We start from the raw sequence: 24,488 nt of genomic DNA, 5'->3' as shown, positions 1-24,488 counted from the left end.
AGCACAGGCAGCACCTGAGTACCATTGCATTACTGACACTGTTACTGAAGAGGCAGAAGAGGTTCAAGCTTCAGTGCCTCAAGAACAGGCAACGCAAGGGCAGCAGAGTCTGATGGATTGTGAGAGCTTGGAAAATGACACTGTGTGCTGCGTGGAGCTAAAAATGCTGTATCCATAGTACTGTGCCAAGTTTTGGAGGCCACATCAGTGATATTGTGTTCTCTTAAGGAGACTTCACGTGAGGTTCTGGAGGCCTATTCTGAAATATTGTGTCTGTCCTGGGAGACTCCTACGGAGTATTGTCATGTGCATCACACCACATACGAAACGTCATGTCCAGTTCTTCATGGCTTACCAAGAGGTTTGATACTACTCTTCCAATGTTTGAATAACATAACACTTGAGGTGTAAAAAGGAGGGAGCGGTCCTAGCAGAGTAGGACTGGAGGGCAGTCTGTGTTGGTTTGTGAACATCCCAGTAAAAGAGGTGAAATGTGCAGCATCTGCCTCAAAACACATACACTACATATAAGACTCTCATGACTGACAGTGTCACCTGATTTGCACTATAAAAGTCACATACATCAGGGGCCTGAGTAGCCCAAGTAGCACGCCGTGATCGTATAGTGGTTAGTACTCTGCTTTGTGGCCGCAGCAACCTCGGTTCGAATCCAAGTCACGGCATTGCGGGTGGGAATGTCATGGCAGTTGGGAGATATTTTTATTTGCAATATACAGAGTATTATTATTTTTTAAATAACACCTGTCCCAAACACTTTGTTTTCTTTGATTTGTGAAATTGCCAGCTTTAATCATGAGAAGTCATTTCATTATGATGCCACAGCTGTGGGGCAGAAGGGACAGAGTGTTTTAATACATGCAATGCTTACTTTTAATGTACTCTTGCATGTTGTAGCCCGTGTAATTGTGCAGATACCGTTTTTGAGGAATGCAAAAACATTTCCTTGTGTAATAATACCTTTTCTGTATGAATGACTTGGCTGGTTAGCTCAGTTGGTTAGAGCGTGGTGCTAATGACGCCAAGGTCGCGGGTTCGATCCCCGTATTGTCCAGTATTTTTCACAATTAAAAGAGAGAAGTCATGCATTACAGTACAAGACGTTTAAAAACAACGTATAGGTTGTTTGTTTATTCTGGTCATTAACTGGGCTCTGATGGCTGATGTTTGTGCAAGGGTGAGTGTTGCTAGTACCATGTAAAGGGCACTGTGGTCTAACAGCCCCCAGCCTCCCTCTCCTATGGCTGGACGACCAGCCCGCTCCTTGGGTCTCTCAAAGTGCACTTTTTGAAGCCCTGTTTGAAGCTGGGACGCATCAACTAAAGGTGACACTTTCTCTCCAAAAGTGACGATTTCTCGGCTTCTCGTTGGGGTGTCCAGAGGTGACGAGAGGTGAAGGAAAGAGCACATGGGTTATGTAGGCATCATTAAATTGTCTGCTATGTATTAGTGATCTTTAACATCGTTACACTCTCGTTCAGTTTAACGTATGTATAGCACACTCGTCCACCCGTGTAAATATTGCAAAATGAATACAGATATGTACACCTAATGATATACGTTTGTCGTGACCCTCTTTGTAATTTTTCCATACCACGTTCAGGTTTTTCTTTCTCCATTTTCTTGTCGGTAGTAGCTGGATAAAAATTTAGAGACAGAAAAGTATGGAGTGCCTCACAGTGATACCGACACAGAAGGTACAATGGTTCTAAGTGAGTGGAAATAGGTGCTGAGGTTTAGTTGGTTAAAGCGCCTGCTTAGTAAACAGGAGATCCTGAGTTCGAATCTCAGCAGTGCCTTGATTTTACACAACCTCATACAAGACTTTTTGTTTGATTAAAGACTCATTGTCTGCAAACACAATTTCTCCTATTATAATTATCCTCATGTACACAATGCTCCTCCTTAAAACCTAAAGATGTTACGGGTTTTTACCTGCCATTGTAATGTACCACCAGCCACCAGTATCTTTAATTTTCAAAGCCAATCAGTTTGGTTTTGTGACGTGAAAAGATGTTTTTAAGCTTCGCTCACTTCAAAGTACAACCTAGGCAGCAGTAATGCAAGCTTCAAACAACAGGTGCAGCACAGGCAGCACCTGAGTACTATTGCATTACTGACACTGTTACTGAAGAGGCAGAAGAGGTTCAAGCTTCAGTGCCTCAAGAACAGGCAACGCAAGGGCAGCAGAGTCTGATGGATTGTGAGAGCTTGGAAAATGACACTGTGTGCTGCGTGGAGCTAAAAATGCTGTATCCAAAGTACTGCGCCAAGTTTTGGAGGCCACATCAGTGATATTGTGTTCTCTTAGGGAGACTTCACGTGAGGTTCTGGAGGCCTATTCTGAAATATTGTGTCTGTCCTGGGAGACTCCTACGGAGTATTGTCATGTACATCACACCACATACGAAACATCATGTCCAGTTCTTCATGGCTTACCAAGAGGTTTGATACTACTCTTCCAATGTTTGAATAACATAACGCTTGAGGTGTAAAAAAGAGGGAGCGGTCCTTGCAGAGTAGGACTGGAGGGCAGTCTGTGTTGGTTTGTGAACATCCCAGTCAAAGAGGCGAAATGTGCAGCATCTGCCTCAAAACACATACACAACATATAAGACTCTGATGACTGGCAGTGTCACCTGATTTGCACTATAAAAGTCACATACATCAGGGGCCTGAGTAGCCCAAGTAGCACGCCGTGATCGTATAGTGGTTAGTACTCTGCGTTGTGGCCGCAGAAACCTCGGTTCGAATCCAAGTCACGGCATTGCGGGTGGAAATGTCATGGCAGTTGGGAGATATTTTTATTTGCAATATACAGAGTATTATTATTTTTTAAATAACACCTGTCCCAAACACTTTGTTTTCTTTGATTTGTGAAATTGCCAGCTTTAATCATGAGAAGTCATTTCATTATGATGCCACAGCTGTGGGGCAGAAGGGACAGAGTGTTTTAATACATGCAATGCTTACTTTTAATGTACTCTTGCATGTTGTAGCCCGTGTAATTGTGCAGAAATCATTTTTGAGGAATGCAAAAACATTTCCTTGTGTAATAATACCTTTTCTGTGTGAATGACTTGGCCGGTTAGCTCAGTTGGTTAGAGCGTGGTTCTAATAACGCCGAGGTCGCGGGTTCGATCCCCGTACCGGCCAGTATTTTTCACAATTAAAAGAGAGAAGTCATGCATTACAGTACAAGACGTTTAAAAACAACGTGTTGTTTGTTTATTCTGGTCATTAACTGGGCTCTGATGGCTGATGTTTGTGCAAGGGTGAGTGTTGCTAGTACCATGTAAAGGGCACTGTTGTCTAACAGCCCCCAGCCTCCCTCTCCTATGGCTGGACGACCAGCCCGCTCCTTGGGTCTCTCAAAGTGCACTTTTTGAAGCCCTGTTTGAAGCTGGGACGCATCAACTAAAGGTGACACTTTCTCTCCAAAAGTGACGATTTCTCGGCTTCTCGTTGGGGTGTCCAGAGGTGACGAGAGGTGAAGGAAAGAGCACATGGGTTATGTAGGCATCATTAAATCGTCTGCTATGTATTAGTGATCTTTAACATCGTTACACTCTCGTTCAGTTTAACGTATGTATAGCACACTCGTCCACCCGTGTAAATATTGCAAAATGAATACAGATATGTACACCTAATGATATACGTTTATCGTGACCCTATTTGTAATTTTTCCATACCACGTTCAGGTTTTTCTTTCTCCATTTTCTTGTCGGTAGTAGCTGGATAAAAATTTAGAGACAGAAAAGTATGGAGTGCCTCACAGTGATACCGACACAGAAGGTACAATGGTTGTAAGTGAGTGGAAATAGGCGCTGTGGCTTAGTTGGTTAAAGCGCCTGTCTAGTAAACAGGAGATCCTGAGTTCGAATCTCATCAGTGCCTTGTTTTTACACAACCTCATACAAGACTTTTTGTTTGATTAAAGACTCATTGTCTGCAAACACAATTTCTCCTATTATAATTATCCTCATGTACACAATGCTCCTCCTTAAAACCTAAAGATGTTACGGGTTTTTACCTGCCATTGTAATGTACCACCAGCCACCAGTATCTTTAATTTTCAAAGCCAATCAGTTTGGTTTTGTGACGTGAAAAGATGTTTTTAAGCTTCGCTCACTTCAAAGTACAACCTAGGCAGCAGTAATGCAAGCTTCAAACAACAGGTGCAGCACAGGCAGCACCTGAGTACTATTGCATTACTGACACTGTTACTGAAGAGGCAGAAGAGGTTCAAGCTTCAGTGCCTCAAGAACAGGCAATGCAAGGGCAGCAGAGTCTGATGGATTTTGAGAGCTTGGAAAATGACACTGTGTGCTGCGTGGAGCTAAAAATGCTGTATCCAAAGTACTGCGCCAAGTTTTGGAGGCCACATCAGTGATATTGTGTTCTCTTAGGGAGACTTCACGTGAGGTTCTGGAGGCCTATTCTGAAATATTGTGTCTGTCCTGGGAGACTCCTACGGAGTATTGTCATGTACATCACACCACATACGAAACATCATGTCCAGTTCTTCATGGCTTACCAAGAGGTTTGATACTACTCTTCCAATGTTTGAATAACATAACGCTTGAGGTGTAAAAAGGAGGGAGCGGTCCTTGCAGAGTAGGACTGGAGGGCAGTCTGTGTTGGTTTGTGAACATCCCAGTCAAAGAGGTGAAATGTGCAGCATCTGCCTCAAAACACATACACAACATATAAGACTCTGATGACTGGCAGTGTCACATGATTTGCACTATAAAAGTCACATACGTCATGGGCCTTAGTAGCCCAAGTAGCTCGCCGTGATCGTATAGTGGTTAGTACTCTGCATTATGGCCGCAGCAACCTCGGTTCGAATCCAAGTCATGGCATTGCGGTTGGCAATGTCATGGCAGTTGGGAGATATTTTTTATTTGCAATATACAGAGTATTATTATTTTTTAAGTAACACCTGTCCCAAACACTTTTTTTCTTTGATTTGTGAAATTGCCAGCTTTAATCATGAGAAGTCATTTCATTATGATGCCACAGCTGTGGGGCAGCAGGGACAGAGTGTTTTAATACATGCAATGCTTACTTTTAATGTACTCTTGCATGTTGTAGCCCGTGTAATTGTGCAGAAATCGTTTTTGAGGAATGTAAAAACATTTCCTTGTGTAATAATACCTTTTCTGTATGCATGACTTGGCCGGTTAGCTCAGTTGGTTAGAGCGTGGTGCTAATAACGCCAAGGTCGCGGGTTTGATCCCCGTACCAGCCAGTATTTTTCACAATTAAAAGAGAGAAGTCATGCATTACAGTACAAGACGTTTAAAAACAACGTATAGGTTGTTTGTTTATTCTGGTCATTAACTGGGCTCTGATGGCTGATGTTTGTGCAAGGGTGAGTGTTGCTAGTACCATGTAAAAGGCACTGTGGTCTAACAGCCCCCAGCCTCCCTCTCCTATGGCTGGACGACCAGCCCGCTCCTTGGGTCTCTCAAAGTGCACTTTTTGAAGCCCTGTTTGAAGCTGGGACGCATCAACTAAAGGTGACACTTTCTCTCCAAAAGTGACAATTTCTCGGCTTCTCGTTGGGGTGTCCAGAGGTGACGAGAGGTGAAGGAAAGAGCACATGGGTTATGTAGGCATCATTAAATTGTCTGCTATGTATTAGTGATCTTTAACATCGTTACACTCTCGTTCAGTTTAACGTATGTATAGCACACTCGTCCACCCGTGTAAATATTGCAAAATGAATACAGATATGTACACCTAATGATATACGTTTGTCGTGACCCTCTTTGTAATTTTTCCATACCATGTTCAGGTTTTTCTTTCTCCATTTTCTTGTCGGTAGTAGCTGGATAAAAATTTTGAGACAGAAAAGTATGGAGTGCCTCACAGTGATACCGACACAGAAGGTACAATGGTTCTAAGTGAGTGGAAATAGGCGCTGTGGCTAAGTTGGTTAAAGCGCCTGTCTAGTAAACACGAGATCCTGAGTTTGAATCTCAGCAGTGCCTTGTTTTTACACAACCTCATACAAGACGTTTTGTTTGATTAAAGACTCATTGTCTGCAAACACAATTTCTGCTATTATAATTATCCTCATGTACACAATGCTCGTCCTTAAAACCTAAAGATGTTTCGGGTTTTTACCTGCCATTGTAATGTACCACCAGCCACCAGTATCTTTAATTTTCAAAGCCAATCAGTTTGGTTTTGTGACGTGAAAAGATGTTTTTAAGCTTCGCTCGCTTCAAAGTACAACCTAGGCAGCAGTAATGCAAGCTTCAAACAACAGGTGCAGCACAGGCAGCACCTGAGTACCATTGCATTACTGACACTGTTACTGAAGAGGCAGAAGAGGTTCAAGCTTCAGTGCCTCAAGAACAGGCAACGCAAGGGCAGCAGAGTCTGATGGATTGTGAGAGCTTGGAAAATGACACTGTGTGCTGCGTGGAGCTAAAAATGCTGTATCCATAGTACTGCGCCAAGTTTTGGAGGCCACATCAGTGATATTGTGTTCTCTTAGGGAGACTTCACGTGAGGTTCTGGAGGCCTATTCTGAAATATTGTGTCTGTCCTGGGAGACTCCTACGGAGTATTGTCATGTGCATCACATCACATACGAAACATCATGTCCAGTTCTTCATGGCTTACCAAGAGGTTTGATACTACACTTCCAATGTTTGAATAACATAACGCTTGAGGTGTAAAAAGGAGGGAGTGGTCCTTGCAGAGTAGGACTGGAGGGCAGTCTGTGTTGGTTTGTGAACATCCCAGTCAAAGAGGTGAAATGTGCAGCATCTGCCTCAAAACACATACACTACATATAAGACTCTCATGACTGACAGTGTCACCTGATTTGCACTATAAAAGTCACGTACGTCATGGGCCTGAGTAGCCCAAGTAGCTCGCCGTGATCGTATAGTGGTTAGCACTCTGCGTTGTTGCCGCAGCAACCTCGGTTCGAATCCAAGTCACGGCATTGCGGGTGGAAATGTCATGGCAGTTGGGAGATATTTTTTATTTGCAATATACAGAGTATTATTATTTTTGAAATAACACCTGTCCCAAACACTTTGTTTTCTTTGATTTGTGAAATTGCCAGCTTTAATCATGAGAAATCATTTCATTATGATGCCACAGCTGTGGGGCAGCAGGGACAGAGTGTTTTAATACATGCAATGCTTACTTTTAATGTACTCTTGCATGTTGTAGCCCGTGTAATTGTGCAGAAATCGTTTTTGAGGAATGGAAAAACATTTCCTTGTGTAATAATACCTTTTCTATAAGAATGACTTGGCCGGTTAGCTCAGTTGGTTAGAGCGTGTTGCTAATAATGCCAAGGTTGCGGGTTCGATCCCCGTACTGGCCAGTATTTTTCACAATTAAAATAGAAAAGTCATGCATTACAGTACAAGACGTTTAAAAACAACGTATAGGTTGTTTGTTTATTCTGGTCATTAACTGGGCTCTGATGGCTGATGTTTGTGCAAGGGTGAGTGTTGCTAGTACCATGTAAAGGGCACTGTGGTCTAACAGCCCCCAGCCTCCCTCTCCTATGGCTGGACGACCAGCCCGCTCCTTGGGTCTCTCAAAGTGCACTTTTTGAAGCCCTGTTTGAAGCTGGGACGCATCAACTAAAGGTGACACTTTCTCTCCAAAAGTGACGATTTCTCTGCTTCTCGTTGGGGTGTCCAAAGGTGACGAGAGGTGAAGGAAAGAGCACATGGGTTATGTAGGCATCATTAAATTGTCTGCTATGTATTAGTGATCTTTAACATTGTTACACTCTCGTTTAGTTTAACGTATGTATAGCACACTCTTCCACCCGTGTAAATATTGCAAAATGAATACAGATATGTACACCTAATGATATATGTTTGTCGTGACCCTCTTTGTAATTTTTCCATACCATGTTCAGGTTTTTCTTTCTCCATTTTCTTGTCGGTAGTAGCTGGATAAAAATTTAGAGACAGAAAAGAATGGAGTGCCTCACAGTGATACCGACACAGAAGGTACAATGGTTCTATGTGAGTGGAAATAGGCGCTGTGGCTTAGTTTGTTAAAGCGCGTGTCTTGTAAACAGGAGATCCTGAGTTCGAATCTCAGCAGTGCCTTATTTTTACACAACCTCATACAAGACTTTTTGTTAGATTAAAGACTCATTGTCTGCAAACACAATTTCTCCTATTATAATTATCCTCATGTATACAATGCTCCTCCTTAAAACCTAAAGATGTTTCGGGTTTTTATCTGCCATTGTAATGTACCACCAGCCACCAGTATCTTTAATTTTCAAAGCCAATCAGTTTGGTTTTGTGACGTGAAAAGATGTTTTTAAGCTTCGCTCACTTCAAAGTACAACCTAGGCAGCAGTAATGCAAACTTCAAACAACAGGTGCAGCACAGGCAGCACCTGAGTACCATTGCATTACTGACACTGTTACTGAAGAGGCAGAAGAGGTTCAAGCTTCAGTGCCTCAAGAACAGGTAACGCAAGGGCAGCAGAGTCTGATGGATTGTGAGAGCTTGGAAAATGACACTGTGTGCTGCGTGGAGCTGAAAATGCTGTATCCATAGTACTGTGCCAAGTTTTGGAGGCCACATCAGTGATATTGTGTTCTCTTAGGGAGACTACACGTGAGGTTCTGGAGGCCTATTCTGAAATATTGTGTCTGTCCTGGGAGACTCCTACGGAGTATTGTCATGTGCATCACACCACACACGAAACGTCATGTCCAGTTCTTCATGGCTTACCAAGAGGTTTGATACTACTCTTCCAATGTTTGAATAACATAACGCTTGAGATGTAAAAAGGAGGGAGCGGCCCTAGCAGAGTAGGACTGGAGGGCAGTCTGTGTTGGTTTGTGAACATCCCAATCAAAGAGGTGAAATGTGCAGCATCTGCCTCAAAACACATACACTACATATAAGACTCTCATGACTGACAGTGTCACCTGATTTGCACTATAAAAGTCACATACATCATGGGCCTGAGTAGCCCAAGTAGCTCGCCGTGATCGTATAGTGGTTAGTACTCTGCGTTGTGGCCGCAGCAACCTCGGTTCGAATCCAAGTCACGGCATTGCGGGTGGAAATGTCATGGCAGTTGGGAGATATTTTTTATTTGCAATATACAGAGTATTATTATTTTTTAAATAACACCTGTCCCAAACACTTTGTTTTCTTTGATTTGTGAAATTGCCAGCTTTAATCATGAGAAGTCATTTCATTATGATGCCACAGCTGTGGGGCAGCAGGGACAGAGTGTTTTAATACATGCAATGCTTACTTTTAATGTACTCTTGCATGTTGTAGCCTGTGTAATTGTGCAGAAATCGTTATTGAGGAATGCAAAAACATTTCCTTGTGTAATAATACCTTTTCTCTACAAATGACTTGGCCGGTTAGCTCAGTTGGTTAGAGCGTGGTGCTAATAACGCCAAGGACGCGGGTTCGATCCCCGTACTGGCCAGTATTTTTCACAATTAAAATAGAAAAGTCATGCATTACAGTACAAGACGTTTAAAAACAATGTATAGGTTGTTTGTTTATTCTGTTCATTAACTGGGCTCTGATGGCTGATGTTTGTGCAAGGGTGAGTGTTGCTAGTACCATGTAAAGGGCACTGTGGTCAAACAGCCCCCAGCCTCCCTCTCCTATGGCTGGACGACCATCCCCCTCCTTGGGTCACTCAAAGTGCACTTTTTGAAGCCCTGTTTGAAGCTGGGACGCATCAACTAAAGGTGACACTTTCTCTCCAAAAGTGACGATTTCTCGGCTTCTCGTTGGGGTGTCCAGAGGTGACGAGAGGTGAAGGAAAGAGCACATGGGTTATGTAGGCATCATTAAATTGTCTGCTATGTATTAGTGATCTTTAACATCGTTACACTCTCGTTTAGTTTAACGTATGTATAGCACCCTCGTCCACCCGTGTAAATATTGCAAAATGTATACAGATATGTACACCTAATGATATACGTTTGTCGTGACCCTCTTTGTAATTTTTCCATACCATGTTCAGGTTTTTCTTTCTCCATTTTCTTGTCGGTAGTAGCTGGATACAAATTTAGAGCCAGAAAAGTATGGAGTGCCTCACAGTGATACCAACACAGAAGGTACAATGGTTCTAAGTGAGTGGAAATAGGCGCTGTGTCTTAGTTGGTGAAAGCGCCTGTCTAGTAAACAGGAGATCCTGAGTTCGAATCTCAGCAGTGCCTTGTTTTTACACAACCTCATACAATACTTTTTGTTTGATTAAAGACTCATTGTCTGCAAACACAATTTCTCCAATTATAATTATCCTCATGTACACAATGCTCCTCCTTAAAACCTAAAGATGTTTCGGGTTTTTACCTGCCATTGTAATGTACCACCAGCCACCAGTATCTTTAATTTTCAAAGCCAATCAGTTTGGTTTTGTGACGTGAAAAGATGTTTTTAAGCTTCGCTCGCTTCAAAGTACAACCTAGGCAGCAGTAATGCAAGCTTCAAACAACAGGTGCAGCACAGGCAGCACCTGAGTACCATTGCATTACTGACACTGTTACTGAAGAGGCAGAAGAGGTTCAAGCTTCAGTGCCTCAAGAACAGGCAACGCAAGGGCAGCAGAGTCTGATGGATTGTGAGAGCTTGGAAAATGACACTGTGTGCTGCGTGGAGCTAAAAATGCTGTATCCATAGTACTGTGCCAAGTTTTGGAGGCCACATCAGTGATATTGTGTTCTCTTAGGGAGACTTCACATGAGGTTCTGGAGGCCTATTCTGAAATAATGTGTCTGTCCTGGGAGACTCCTACGGAGTATTGTCATGTGCATCACACCCCACACGAAACGTCATGTCCAGTTCTTCATGGCTTACCAAGAGGTTTGATACTACTCTTCCAATGTTTGAATAACATAACGCTTGAGGTGTAAAAAGGAGGGAGCGGTCCTAGCAGAGTAGGACTGGAGGGCAGTCTGTGTTGGTTTGTGAACATCCCAGTCAAAGAGGTGAAATGTGCAGCATCTGCCTCAAAACACATACACTACATATAAGACTCTCATGACTGACAGTGTCACCTGATTTGCACTATAAAAGTCACATACATCATGGGCCCGAGTAGCCCAAGTAGCTCGCCGTGATCTTATAGTGGTTAGTACTCTGCGTTGTGGCTGCAGCAACCTCGGTTCGAATCCGAGTCACGGCATTGCGGGTGGCAATGTCATGGCAGTTGGGTGATATTTTTTATTTGCAATATACAGAGTATTATAATTTTTTAAATAACACCTGTCCCAAACACTTTGTTTTCTTTGATTTGTGAAATTGCCAGCTTTAATCATGAGAAGTCATTTCATTATGATGCCACAGCTGTGGGGCAGCAGGGACAGAGTGTTTTAATACATGCAATGCTTACTTTTAATGTACTCTTGCATGTTGTAGCCCGTGTAATTGTGCAGAAATCGTTTTTGAGGAATGCAAAAACATTTCCTTGTGTAATTATACCTTTTCTGTAAGGATGACTTGGCCGGTTAGCTCAGTTGGTTAGAGCGTGGTGCTAATAACGCCAAGGTCACGGGTTCGATCCCTGTACCGGCCAGTATTTTTCACAATTAAAATAGAAAAGTCATGCATTACAGTACAAGACGTTTAAAAACAACGTATAGGTTGTTTGTTTATTCTGGTCATTAACTGGGCTCTGATGGCTGATGTTTGTGCAAGGGTGAGTGTTGCTAGTACCAAGTAAAGGGCACTGTGGTCTAACAGCCCCCAGCCTCCCTCTCCTATGGCTGGACGACCAGCCCGCTCCTTGGGTCTCTCAAAGTGCACTTTTTGAAGCCCTGTTTGAAGCTGGGACGCATCAACTAAAGGTGACACTTTCTCTCCAAAAGTGACGATTTCTCGGCTTCTCGTTGGGGTGTCCAGAGGTGACGAGAGGTGAAGGAAAGAGCACATGGGTTATGTAGGCATCATTAAATTGTCTGCTATGTATTAGTGATCTTTAACATCGTTACACTCTCGTTTAGTTTAACGTATGTATAGCACACTCGTCCACCCGTGTAAATATTGCAAAATGAATACAGATATGTACACCTAATGATATACGTTTGTCGTGACCCTCTTTGTAATTTTTCCATACCATGTTCAGGTTTTTCTTTCTCCATTTTCTTGTCGGTAGTAGCTGGATAAAAATTTAGAGACTGAAAAGTATGGAGTGCCTCACAGTGATACTGACACAGAAGGTACAATGGTTCTATGTGAGTGGAAATAGGCGCTGTGGCTTAGTTTGCTAAAGCGCATGTCTAGTAAACAGGTGATCCTGAGTTTGAATCTCAGCAGTGCCTTATTTTTACACAACCTCATATAAGACTTTTTGTTAGATTAAAGACTCATTGTTTGCAAACACAATTTCTCCTATTATAATTATCCTCATGTATACAATGCTCCTCCTTAAAACCTAAAGATGTTTCGGGTTTTTACCTGCCATTGTAATGTACCACCAGCCACCAGTATCTTTAATTTTCAAAGCCAATCAGTTTGGTTTTGTGACGTGAAAAGATGTTTTTAAGCTTCGCTCACTTCAAAGTACAACCTAGGCAGCAGTAATGCAAGCTTCAAACAACAGGTGCAGCACAGGCAGCACCTGAGTACCATTGCTTTACTGACACTGTTACTGAAGAGGCAGAGAAGGTTCAAGCTTCAGTGCCTCAAGAACAGGCAACACAAGGGCAGCAGAGTCTGATGGATTGTGAGAGCTTGGAAAATGACACTGTGCTGCGTGGAGCTGAAAATGCTGTATCCATAGTACTGCGCCAAGTTTTGGAGGCCACATCAGTGATATTGTGTTCTCTTAAGGAGACTTCACGTGAGGTTCTGGAGGCCTATTCTGAAATAATGTGTCTGTCCTGGGAGACTCCTACGGAGTATTGTCATGTGCATCACACCACACACGAAACGTCATGTCCAGTTCTTCATGGCTTACCAAGAGGTTTGTTACTACTCTTCCAATGTTTGAATAACATTATGCTTGAGGTGTAAAAAGGAGGGAGCGGTCCTAGCAGAGTAGGACTGGAGGGCAGTCTGTGTTGGTTTGTGAACATCCCAGTCAAAGAGGTGAAATGTGCAGCATCTGCCTCAAAACACATACACTACATATAAGACTCTCATGACTGACAGTGTCACCTGATTTGCACTATAAAAGTCACATACATCATGGGCCTGAGTAGCCCAAGTAGCTCGCCGTGATCGTATAGTGGTTAGTACTCTGCGTTGTGGCCGCAGCAACCTCGGTTTGAATCCAAGTCACGGCATTGCAGGTGGAAATGTCATGGCAGTTGGGAGATATTTTTTATTTGCAATATACAGAGTATTATTATTTTTTAAATAACACTTGTCCCAAACACTTTGTTTTCTTTGATTTGTGAAATTGCCAGCTTTAATCATGAGAAGTCATTTCATTATGATGCCACAGCTGTGGGGCAGAAGGGACAGAGTGTTTTAATACATGCAATGCTTACTTTTAATGTACTCTTGCATGTTGTAGCCCGTGTAATTGTGCAGAAATCGTTTTTGAGGAATGCAAAAACATTTCCTTTTGTAATAATACCTTTGCTGTAAGAATGACTTGGCTGGTTAGCTCAGTTGGTTAGAGGGTGGTGCTAATAACGCCAAGGTCGCGGGTTCGATCCCCGTTTTGACCAGTATTTTTCACAATTAAAATAGAAAAGTCATGCATTACAGTACAAGACGTTTAAAAACAACGTATAGGTTGTTTGTTTATTCTGGTCATTAACTGGGCTCTGATGGCTGATGTTTGTGCAAGGGTGAGTGTTGCTAGTACCATGTAAAGGGCACTGTGGTCTAACAGCCCCCAGCCTCCCTCTCCTATGGCTGGACGACCAGCCCGCTCCTTGGGTCTCTCAAAGTGCACTGTTTGAAGCTGGGACGCATCAACTAAAGGTGACACTTTTTCTCCAAAAGTGACGATTTCTCGGCTTCTCGTTGGGGTGTCCAGAGGTGACGAGAGGTGAAGGAAAGAGCACATAGGTTATGTAGGCATCATTAAATTGTCTGCTATGTATTAGTGAACTTTAACATCGTTACACTCTCGTTCAGTTTAACGTATGTATAGCACACTCGTCCACCCGTGTAAATATTGCAAAATGAATACAGATATGTACACCTAATGATATACGTTTGTCGTGACCCTCTTTGTAATTTTTCCATACCATGTTCAGGTTTTTCTTTCTCCATTTTCTTGTCGGTAGTAGCTGAATACAAATTTAGAGACAGAAAAGTATGGAGTGCCTCACAGTGATACCGACACAGAAGGTGCAATGGTTCTAAGTGAGTGGAGATAGGCGCTGTAGCTTAGTTGGTTAAAGCGCCTGTCTAGTAAACAGGAGATCCTGAGTTCGAATCTCAGCAGTGCCTTGTTTTTACACAACCTCATACAAGACTTTTTGTTTGATTAAAGACTCATTGTCTGCAAACACAATTTCTCCTATTATAATTATCCTCATGTACACAATGCTCCTCCTTAAAACCTAAAGATGTTTCAGGTTTTTACCTGCCATTGTAATGTACCACCAACCACCAGTATCTTTAATTTTCAAAGCCAATCAGTTTGGTTTTGTGACGTGAAAAGATGTTTTTAAGCTTCGCTCGCTTCAACGTACAAACCTAGGCAGCAGTAATGCAAGCTTCAAACAACAGGTGCAGCACAGGCAGCACCTGAGTACCATTGCATTACTGACACTGTTACTGAAGAGGCAGAAGAGGTTCAAGCTTCAGTGCCTCAAGAACAGGCAACGCAAGGGCAGCAGAGTCTGATGGATTGTGAGAGCTTGGAAAATGACACTGTGTGCTGCGTGGAGCTAAAAATGCTGTATCCATAGTACTGTGCCAAGTTTTGGAGGCCACATCAGTGATATTGTGTTCTCTTAGGGAGACTTCACGTGAGGTTCTGGAGGACTATTCTGAAATATTGTGTCTGTCCTGGGAGACTCCTACGGAGTATTGTCATGTGCATCACACCACACACGAAACGTCATGTCCAGTTCTTCATGGCTTACCAAGAGGTTTGATACTACTCTTCCAATGTTTGAATAACATAACGCTTGAGGTGTAAAAAGGAGGGAGCGGTCCTAGCAGAGTAGGACTGGAGGGCAGTCTGTGTTGGTTTGTGAACATCCCAGTCAAAGAGGTGAAATGTGCAGCATCTGCCTCAAAACACATACACTACATATAAGACTCTCATGACTGACAGTGTCACCTGATTTGCACTATAAAAGTCACATACATCATGGGCCTGAGTAGCCCAAGTAGCTCGCCGTGATCGTATAGTGGTTAGTACTCTGCGTTGTGGCCGCAGCAACCTCGGTTCGAATCCGAGTTACGGCATTGGGGGTGGCAATGTCATGGCAGTTGGGTGATATTTTTTATTTGCAATATACAGAGTATTATTATTTTTTAAATAACACCTGTACCAAACACTTTGTTTTCTTTGATTTGTGAAATTGCCAGCTTTAATCATGAGAAGTCATTTCATTATGATGCCACAGCTGTGGGGCAGAAGGGACAGAGTGTTTTAATACATGCAATGCTTACTTTTAATGTACTCTTGCATGTTGTAGCCCGTGTAATTGTGCAGAAATCGTTTTTGAGGAATGCAAAAACATTTCCTTATGAAATAATACCTTTCTGTATGAATGACTTGGCCGGTTAGCTGAGTTGGTTAGCGCGTGGTGCTAATAACGCCAAGGTCGCGGGTTCGATCCCCGTACCGGCCAGTATTTTTCACAATTAAAAGAGAGAAGTCATGCATTACAGTTCAAGACGTTTAAAAACAACGTATAGGTTGTTTGTTTATTCTGGTCATTAACTGGGCTCTGATGGCTGATGTTTGTGCAAGGGTGAGTGTTGCTAGTACAATGTAAAGGGCACTGTGGTCTAACAGCCCCCATCCTCCCTCTCCTATGGCTGGACGACCAGCCCGCTCCTTGGGTCTCTCAAAGTGCACTTTTTGAAGCCCTGTTTGAAGCTGGGACGCATCAACTAAAGGTGACACTTTCTCTCCAAAAGTGACGATTTCTCGGCTTCTCGTTGGGGTGTCCAGAGGTGACGAGAGGTGAAGGAAAGAGCACATGCGTTATGTAGGCATCATTAAATTGTCTGCTATGTATTAGTGGTCTTTAACATCGTTACACTCTCGTTCAGTTTAACGTATGTATAGCACACTCGTCCACCCGTGTAAATATTGCAAAATGAATACAGATATGTACACCTAATGATATACGTTTGTCGTGACCCTCTTTGTAATTTTTCCATACCTTGTTCAGGTTTTTCTTTCTCCATTTTCTTGTCGGTAGTAGCTGGATAAAAATTTTGAGACAGAAAAGTATGGAGTGCCACACAGTGATACCGACACAGAAGGTGCAATGGTTCTAAGTGAGTGGAGATAGGCGCTGTAGCTTAGTTGGTTAAAGCGCCTGTCTAGTAAACAGGAGATCCTGAGTTCGAATCTCAGCAGTGCCTTGTTTTTACACAACCTCATACAAGACTTTTTGTTTGATTAAAGACTCATTGTCTGCAAACACAATTTCTCCTATTATAATTATCCTCATGTACACAATGCTCCTCCTTAAAACCTAAAGATGTTTCAGGTTTTTACCTGCCATTGTAATGTACCACCAACCACCAGTATCTTTAATTTTCAAAGCCAATCAGTTTGGTTTTGTGACGTGAAAAGATGTTTTTAAGCTTCGCTCGCTTCAACGTACAAACCTAGGCAGCAGTAATGCAAGCTTCAAACAACAGGTGCAGCACAGGCAGCACCTGAGTACCATTGCATTACTGACACTGTTACTGAAGAGGCAGAAGAGGTTCAAGCTTCAGTGCCTCAAGAACAGGCAACGCAAGGGCAGCAGAGTCTGATGGATTGTGAGAGCTTGGAAAATGACACTGTGTGCTGCGTGGAGCTAAAAATGCTGTATCCATAGTACTGTGCCAAGTTTTGGAGGCCACATCAGTGATATTGTGTTCTCTTAGGGAGACTTCACGTGAGGTTCTGGAGGACTATTCTGAAATATTGTGTCTGTCCTGGGAGACTCCTACGGAGTATTGTCATGTGCATCACACCACACACGAAACGTCATGTCCAGTTCTTCATGGCTTACCAAGAGGTTTGATACTACTCTTCCAATGTTTGAATAACATAACGCTTGAGGTGTAAAAAGGAGGGAGCGGTCCTAGCAGAGTAGGACTGGAGGGCAGTCTGTGTTGGTTTGTGAACATCCCAGTCAAAGAGGTGAAATGTGCAGCATCTGCCTAAAAACACATACACTACATATAAGACTCTCATGACTGACAGTGTCACCTGATTTGCACTATAAAAGTCACATACATCATGGGCCTGAGTAGCCCAAGTAGCTCGCCGTGATCGTATAGTGGTTAGTACTCTGCGTTGTGGCCGCAGCAACCTCGGTTCGAATCCGAGTCACGGCATTGGGGGTGGCAATGTCATGGCAGTTGGGTGATATTTTTTATTTGCAATATACAGAGTATTATTATTTTTTAAATAACACCTGTCCCAAACACTTTGTTTTCTTTGATTTGTGAAATTGCCAGCTTTAATCATGAGAAGTCATTTCATTATGATGCCACAGCTGTGGGGCAGAAGGGACAGAGTGTTTTAATACATGCAATGCTTACTTTTAATGTACTCTTGCATGTTGTAGCCCGTGTAATTGTGCAGAAATCGTTTTTGAGGAATGCAAAAACATTTCCTTATGAAATAATACCTTTCTGTATGAATGACTTGGCCGGTTAGCTGAGTTGGTTAGCGCGTGGTGCTAATAACGCCAAGGTCGCGGGTTCGATTCCCGTACTGGCCAGTATTTTTCACAATTAAAAGAGAGAAGTCATGCATTACAGTTCAAGACGTTTAAAAACAACGTATAGGTTGTTTGTTTATTCTGGTCATTAACTGGGCTCTGATGGCTGATGTTTGTGCAAGGGTGAGTGTTGCTAGTACAATGTAAAGGGCACTGTGGTCTAACAGCCCCCATCCTCCCTCTCCTATGGCTGGACGACCAGCCCGCTCCTTGGGTCTCTCAAAGTGCACTTTTTGAAGCCCTGTTTGAAGCTGGGACGCATCAACTAAAGGTGACACTTTCTCTCCAAAAGTGACGATTTCTCGGCTTCTCGTTGGGGTGTCCAGAGGTGACGAGAGGTGAAGGAAAGAGCACATGCGTTATGTAGGCATCATTAAATTGTCTGCTATGTATTAGTGGTCTTTAACATCGTTACACTCTCGTTCAGTTTAACGTATGTATAGCACACTCGTCCACCCGTGTAAATATTGCAAAATGAATACAGATATGTACACCTAATGATATACGTTTGTCGTGACCCTCTTTGTAATTTTTCCATACCTTGTTCAGGTTTTTCTTTCTCCATTTTCTTGTCGGTAGTAGCTGGATACAAATTTTGAGACAGAAAAGTATGGAGTGCCACACAGTGATACCGACACAGAAGGTACAATGGTTCTAAGTGAGTGGAAACAGGCGCTGTGGCTTAGTTGGTTAAAGCGTCGGTCTAGTAAACAGGAGATCCAGAGTTCGAATCTCAGCAGTGCCTTGTTTTTACACAACCTCATACAAGACTTTTTGTTTGATTAAAGACTCATTGTCTGCAAACACAATTTCTCCTATTATAATTATCCTCATGTACACAATGCTCCTCCTTAAAACCTAAAGATGTTTCGGGTTTTTACCTGCCATTGTAATGTACCACCAGCCACCAGTATCTTTAATTTTCAAAGCCAATCAGTTTGGTTTTGTGACGTGAAAAGATGTTTTTAAGCTTCGCTCGCTTCAAAGTACAACCTAGGCAGCAGTAATGCAAGCTTCAAACAACAGGTGCAGCACAGGCAGCACCTGAGTACCATTGCATTACTGACACTGTTACTGAAGAGGCAGAAGAGGTTCAAGCTTCAGTACCTCAAGAACAAGCAACGCAAGGGCAGCAGAGTCTGATGGATTGTGAGAGCTTGGAAAATGACACTGTGTGCTGCGTGGAGCTAAAAATGCTGTATCCATAGTACTGCGCCAAGTTTTGGAGGCCACATCAGTGATATTGTGTTCTCTTAGGGAGACTTCACGTGAGGTTCTGGAGGCCTATTCTGAAATATTGTGTCTGTCCCGGGAGACTCCTACGGAGTATTGTCATGTGCATCACACCACATACGAAACATCATGTCCAGTTCTTCATGGCTTACCAAGAGGTTTGATACTACTCTTCCAATGTTTGAATAACATAACGCTTGAGGTGTAAAAAGAAGGGAGCGGTCCTTGCAGAGTAGGACTGGAGGGCAGTCTGTGTTGGTTTGTGAACATCCCAGTCAAAGAGGCGAAATGTGCAGCATCTGCCTCAAAACACATACACAACATATAAGACTCTGATGACTGACAGTGTCACCTGATTTGCACTATAAAAGTCACATACGTCATGGGCCTGAGTAGCCCAAGTAGCTCGCCGTGATCGTATAGTGGTAAGTACTCTGCGTTGTGGCCGCAGCAACCTCGGTTCGAATACGAGTCACTGCATTGCGGGTGGCAATGTCATGGCAGTTGGGTGATATTTTTTATTTGCAATATACAGAGTATTATTATTTTTTAAATAACACCTGTCCCAAACACTTTGTTTTCTTTGATTTGTGAAATTGCCAGCTTTAATCATGAGAAGTCATTTCATTATGATGCCAGAGCTGTGGGGCAGCAGGGACAGAGTGTTTTAATACATGCAATGCTTACTTTTAATGTACTCTTGCATGTTGTAGCCCGTGTAATTGTGCAGAAATCGTTTTTGAGGAATGCAAAAACATTTCCTTGTGTAATAATACCTTTTCTGTATGAATGATTTGGCCGGTTAGCTCAGTTGGTTAGAGCGTGGTGCTAATAACTCCAAGGTCGCGCGTTCGATCCCCGTACCGGCCAGTATTTTTCACAATTAAAAGAGAAAAGTCATGCATTACAGTACAAGACATTTAAAAACAACGTATAGGTTGTTTGTTTATTCTGGTCATTAACTGGGCTCTGATGGCTGATGTTTGTGCAAGGGTGAGTGTTGCTAGTACAATGTAAAGGGCACTGTGGTCTAACAGCCCCCAGCCTCCCTCTCCTATGGCTGGACGACCAGCCCGCTCCTTGGGTCTCTCAAAGTGCACTTTTTGAAGCCCTGTTTGAAGCTGGGACGCATCAACTAAAGGTGACACTTTCTCTCCAAAAGTGACGATTTCTCGGCTTCTCGTTGGGGTGTCCAGAGGTGACGAGAGGTGAAGGAAAGAGCACATGCGTTATGTAGGCATCATTAAGTTGTCTGCTATGTATTAGTGATCTTTAACATCGTTACACTCTCGTTCAGTTTAACGTATGTATAGCACACTCGTCCACCCGTGTAAATATTGCAAAATGAATACAGATATGTACACCTAATGATATACGTTTGTCGTGACCCTCTTTGTAATTTTTCCATACCTTGTTCAGGTTTTTCTTTCTCCATTTTCTTGTCGGTAGTAGCTGGATAAAAATGTTGAGACAGAAAAGTATGGAGTGCCTCACAGTGATACCGACACAGAAGGTACAATGGTTCTAAGTGAGTGGAAACAGGCACTGTGGCTTAGTTGGTTAAAGCGTCGGTCTAGTAAACAGGAGATCCTGAGTTCGAATCTCAGCAGTGCCTTGTTTTTACACAACCTCATACAAGACTTTTTGTTTGATTAAAGACTCATTGTCTGCAAACACAATTTCTCCTATTATAATCATCCTCATGTACACAATGCTCCTCCTTAAAACCTAAAGATGTTTCGGGTTTTTACCTGCCATTGTAATGTACCACCAGCCACCAGTATCTTTAATTTTCAAAGCCAATCAGTTTGGTTTTGTGACGTGAAAAGATGTTTTTAAGCTTCTCTCGCTTCAAAGTACAACCTAGGCAGCAGTAATGCAAGCTTCAAACAACAGGTGCAGCACAGGCAGCACCTGAGTACGATTGCATTACTGACACAGTTACTGAAGAGGCAGAAGAGGTTCAAGCTTCAGTGCCTCAAGAACAGGCAACGCAAGGGCAGCAGAGTCTGATGGATTGTGAGAGCTTGGAAAATGACACTGTGTGCTGCGTGGAGCTAAAAATGCTGTATCCATAGTACTGTGCCAAGTTTTGGAGGCCACATCAGTGATATTGTGTTCTCTTAGGGAGACTTCACGTGAGGTTCTGGAGGACTATTCTGAAATATTGTGTCTGTCCTGGGAGACTCCTACGGAGTATTGTCATGTGCATCACACCACACACGAAACGTCATGTCCAGTTCTTCATGGCTTACCAAGAGGTTTGATACTACTCTTCCAATGTTTGAATAACATAACGCTTGAGGTGTAAAAAGGAGGGAGCGGTCCTAGCAGAGTAGGACTGGAGGGCAGTCTGTGTTGGTTTGTGAACATCCCAGTCAAAGAGGTGAAATGTGCAGCATCTGCCTAAAAACACATACACTACATATAAGACTCTCATGACTGACAGTGTCACCTGATTTGCACTATAAAAGTCACATACATCATGGGCCTGAGTAGCCCAAGTAGCTCGCCGTGATCGTATAGTGGTTAGTACTCTGCGTTGTGGCCGCAGCAACCTCGGTTCGAATCCGAGTCACGGCATTGGGGGTGGCAATGTCATGGCAGTTGGGTGATATTTTTTATTTGCAATATACAGAGTATTATTATTTTTTAAATAACACCTGTCCCAAACACTTTGTTTTCTTTGATTTGTGAAATTGCCAGCTTTAATCATGAGAAGTCATTTCATTATGATGCCACAGCTGTGGGGCAGAAGGGACAGAGTGTTTTAATACATGCAATGCTTACTTTTAATGTACTCTTGCATGTTGTAGCCCGTGTAATTGTGCAGAAATCGTTTTTGAGGAATGCAAAAACATTTCCTTTTGTAATAATACCTTTGCTGTAAGAATGACTTGGCTGGTTAGCTCAGTTGGTTAGAGGGTGGTGCTAATAACGCCAAGGTCGCGGGTTCGATCCCGTTTTGACCAGTATTTTTCACAATTAAAATAGAAAAGTCATGCATTACAGTACAAGACGTTTAAAAACAACGTATAGGTTGTTTGTTTATTCTGGTCATTAACTGGGCTCTGATGGCTGATGTTTGTGCAAGGGTGAGTGTTGCTAGTACCATGTAAAGGGCACTGTGGTCTAACAGCCCCCAGCCTCCCTCTCCTATGGCTGGACGACCAGCCCGCTCCTTGGGTCTCTCAAAGTGCACTGTTTGAAGCTGGGACGCATCAACTAAAGGTGACACTTTTTCTCCAAAAGTGACGATTTCTCGGCTTCTCGTTGGGGTGTCCAGAGGTGACGAGAGGTGAAGGAAAGAGCACATAGGTTATGTAGGCATCATTAAATTGTCTGCTATGTATTAGTGAACTTTAACATCGTTACACTCTCGTTCAGTTTAACGTATGTATAGCACACTCGTCCACCCGTGTAAATATTGCAAAATGAATACAGATATGTACACCTAATGATATACGTTTGTCGTGACCCTCTTTGTAATTTTTCCATACCTTGTTCAGGTTTTTCTTTCTCCATTTTCTTGTCGGTAGTAGCTGGATAAAAATTTTGAGACACAAAAGTATGGAGTGCCACACAGTGATACCGACACAGAAGGTGCAATGGTTCTAAGTGAGTGGAGATAGGCGCTGTAGCTTAGTTGGTTAAAGCGCCTGTCTAGTAAACAGGAGATCCTGAGTTCGAATCTCAGCAGTGCCTTGTTTTTACACAACCTCATACAAGACTTTTTGTTTGATTAAAGACTCATTGTCTGCAAACACAATTTCTCCTATTATAATTATCCTCATGTACACAATGCTCCTCCTTAAAACCTAAAGATGTTTCAGGTTTTTACCTGCCATTGTAATGTACCACCAACCACCAGTATCTTTAATTTTCAAAGCCAATCAGTTTGGTTTTGTGACGTGAAAAGATGTTTTTAAGCTTCGCTCGCTTCAACGTACAAACCTAGGCAGCAGTAATGCAAGCTTCAAACAACAGGTGCAGCACAGGCAGCACCTGAGTACCATTGCATTACTGACACTGTTACTGAAGAGGCAGAAGAGGTTCAAGCTTCAGTGCCTCAAGAACAGGCAACGCAAGGGCAGCAGAGTCTGATGGATTGTGAGAGCTTGGAAAATGACACTGTGTGCTGCGTGGAGCTAAAAATGCTGTATCCATAGTACTGTGCCAAGTTTTGGAGGCCACATCAGTGATATTGTGTTCTCTTAGGGAGACTTCACGTGAGGTTCTGGAGGACTATTCTGAAATATTGTGTCTGTCCTGGGAGACTCCTACGGAGTATTGTCATGTGCATCACACCACACACGAAACGTCATGTCCAGTTCTTCATGGCTTACCAAGAGGTTTGATACTACTCTTCCAATGTTTGAATAACATAACGCTTGAGGTGTAAAAAGGAGGGAGCGGTCCTAGCAGAGTAGGACTGGAGGGCAGTCTGTGTTGGTTTGTGAACATCCCAGTCAAAGAGGTGAAATGTGCAGCATCTGCCTAAAAACACATACACTACATATAAGATTCTCATGACTGACAGTGTCACCTGATTTGCACTATAAAAGTCACATACATCATGGGCCTGAGTAGCCCAAGTAGCTCGCCGTGATCGTATAGTGGTTAGTACTCTGCGTTGTGGCCGCAGCAACCTCGGTTCGAATCCGAGTCACGGCATTGGGGGTGGCAATGTCATGGCAGTTGGGTGATATTTTTTATTTGCAATATACAGAGTATTATTATTTTTTAAATAACACCTGTCCCAAACACTTTGTTTTCTTTGATTTGTGAAATTGCCAGCTTTAATCATGAGAAGTCATTTCATTATGATGCCACAGCTGTGGGGCAGAAGGGACAGAGTGTTTTAATACATGCAATGCTTACTTTTAATGTACTCTTGCATGTTGTAGCCCGTGTAATTGTGCAGAAATCGTTTTTGAGGAATGCAAAAACATTTCCTTATGAAATAATACCTTTCTGTATGAATGACTTGGCCGGTTAGCTGAGTTGGTTAGCGCGTGGTGCTAATAACGCCAAGGTCGCGGGTTCGATTCCCGTACCGGCCAGTATTTTTCACAATTAAAAGAGAGAAGTCATGCATTACAGTTCAAGACGTTTAAAAACAACGTATAGGTTGTTTGTTTATTCTGGTCATTAACTGGGCTCTGATGGCTGATGTTTGTGCAAGGGTGAGTGTTGCTAGTACAATGTAAAGGGCACTGTGGTCTAACAGCCCCCATCCTCCCTCTCCTATGGCTGGACGACCAGCCCGCTCCTTGGGTCTCTCAAAGTGCACTTTTTGAAGCCCTGTTTGAAGCTGGGACGCATCAACTAAAGGTGACACTTTCTCTCCAAAAGTGACGATTTCTCGGCTTCTCGTTG

At 42.9% G+C, this 24,488-nt stretch overlaps 16 non-coding genes across 16 annotated transcripts; all 16 read left to right on the top strand.

The window, feature by feature from the left end:
• The first annotated feature begins 2,713 nt into the window (after positions 1-2,713).
• Positions 2,714-2,785, top strand: TRNAH-GUG (transfer RNA histidin (anticodon GUG)). The gene has a single exon. It is a non-coding gene; the product is annotated as a tRNA-His (tRNA).
• Positions 2,786-3,841: 1,056 nt separating this feature from the next.
• On the top strand, positions 3,842-3,915 carry TRNAT-AGU (transfer RNA threonine (anticodon AGU)). The gene has a single exon. It is a non-coding gene; the product is annotated as a tRNA-Thr (tRNA).
• Positions 3,916-5,943: 2,028 nt separating this feature from the next.
• On the top strand, positions 5,944-6,017 carry TRNAT-AGU (transfer RNA threonine (anticodon AGU)). The gene has a single exon. It is a non-coding gene; the product is annotated as a tRNA-Thr (tRNA).
• Positions 6,018-8,046: 2,029 nt separating this feature from the next.
• On the top strand, positions 8,047-8,120 carry TRNAT-UGU (transfer RNA threonine (anticodon UGU)). The gene has a single exon. It is a non-coding gene; the product is annotated as a tRNA-Thr (tRNA).
• A 1,284-nt stretch (positions 8,121-9,404) lies between these two features.
• On the top strand, positions 9,405-9,478 carry TRNAI-AAU (transfer RNA isoleucine (anticodon AAU)). Its single transcript has one exon. It is a non-coding gene; the product is annotated as a tRNA-Ile (tRNA).
• A 671-nt stretch (positions 9,479-10,149) lies between these two features.
• Positions 10,150-10,223, top strand: TRNAT-AGU (transfer RNA threonine (anticodon AGU)). Its single transcript has one exon. It is a non-coding gene; the product is annotated as a tRNA-Thr (tRNA).
• Positions 10,224-11,507: 1,284 nt separating this feature from the next.
• Positions 11,508-11,581, top strand: TRNAI-AAU (transfer RNA isoleucine (anticodon AAU)). Its single transcript has one exon. It is a non-coding gene; the product is annotated as a tRNA-Ile (tRNA).
• Positions 11,582-14,341: 2,760 nt separating this feature from the next.
• TRNAT-AGU (transfer RNA threonine (anticodon AGU)) lies at positions 14,342-14,415 on the top strand. The gene has a single exon. It is a non-coding gene; the product is annotated as a tRNA-Thr (tRNA).
• Positions 14,416-15,312: 897 nt separating this feature from the next.
• Positions 15,313-15,384, top strand: TRNAH-GUG (transfer RNA histidin (anticodon GUG)). Its single transcript has one exon. It is a non-coding gene; the product is annotated as a tRNA-His (tRNA).
• A 1,060-nt stretch (positions 15,385-16,444) lies between these two features.
• TRNAT-AGU (transfer RNA threonine (anticodon AGU)) lies at positions 16,445-16,518 on the top strand. Its single transcript has one exon. It is a non-coding gene; the product is annotated as a tRNA-Thr (tRNA).
• Positions 16,519-17,415: 897 nt separating this feature from the next.
• TRNAH-GUG (transfer RNA histidin (anticodon GUG)) lies at positions 17,416-17,487 on the top strand. The gene has a single exon. It is a non-coding gene; the product is annotated as a tRNA-His (tRNA).
• A 1,060-nt stretch (positions 17,488-18,547) lies between these two features.
• On the top strand, positions 18,548-18,621 carry TRNAT-AGU (transfer RNA threonine (anticodon AGU)). Its single transcript has one exon. It is a non-coding gene; the product is annotated as a tRNA-Thr (tRNA).
• Positions 18,622-20,650: 2,029 nt separating this feature from the next.
• TRNAT-AGU (transfer RNA threonine (anticodon AGU)) lies at positions 20,651-20,724 on the top strand. The gene has a single exon. It is a non-coding gene; the product is annotated as a tRNA-Thr (tRNA).
• An 896-nt stretch (positions 20,725-21,620) lies between these two features.
• On the top strand, positions 21,621-21,692 carry TRNAH-GUG (transfer RNA histidin (anticodon GUG)). The gene has a single exon. It is a non-coding gene; the product is annotated as a tRNA-His (tRNA).
• Positions 21,693-22,740: 1,048 nt separating this feature from the next.
• TRNAT-AGU (transfer RNA threonine (anticodon AGU)) lies at positions 22,741-22,814 on the top strand. The gene has a single exon. It is a non-coding gene; the product is annotated as a tRNA-Thr (tRNA).
• An 897-nt stretch (positions 22,815-23,711) lies between these two features.
• Positions 23,712-23,783, top strand: TRNAH-GUG (transfer RNA histidin (anticodon GUG)). The gene has a single exon. It is a non-coding gene; the product is annotated as a tRNA-His (tRNA).
• The last annotated feature ends 705 nt before the right edge of the window (positions 23,784-24,488 follow it).

The sequence above is a fragment of the Lissotriton helveticus genome, chromosome 12 (assembly GCF_964261635.1).
Source record: "Lissotriton helveticus chromosome 12, aLisHel1.1, whole genome shotgun sequence".
NCBI lineage: Eukaryota > Metazoa > Chordata > Amphibia > Caudata > Salamandridae > Lissotriton > Lissotriton helveticus.
The sequence above is the reverse complement of the archived record's forward strand: the minus strand, read 5'-3'. Positions and strand labels throughout refer to the sequence as shown.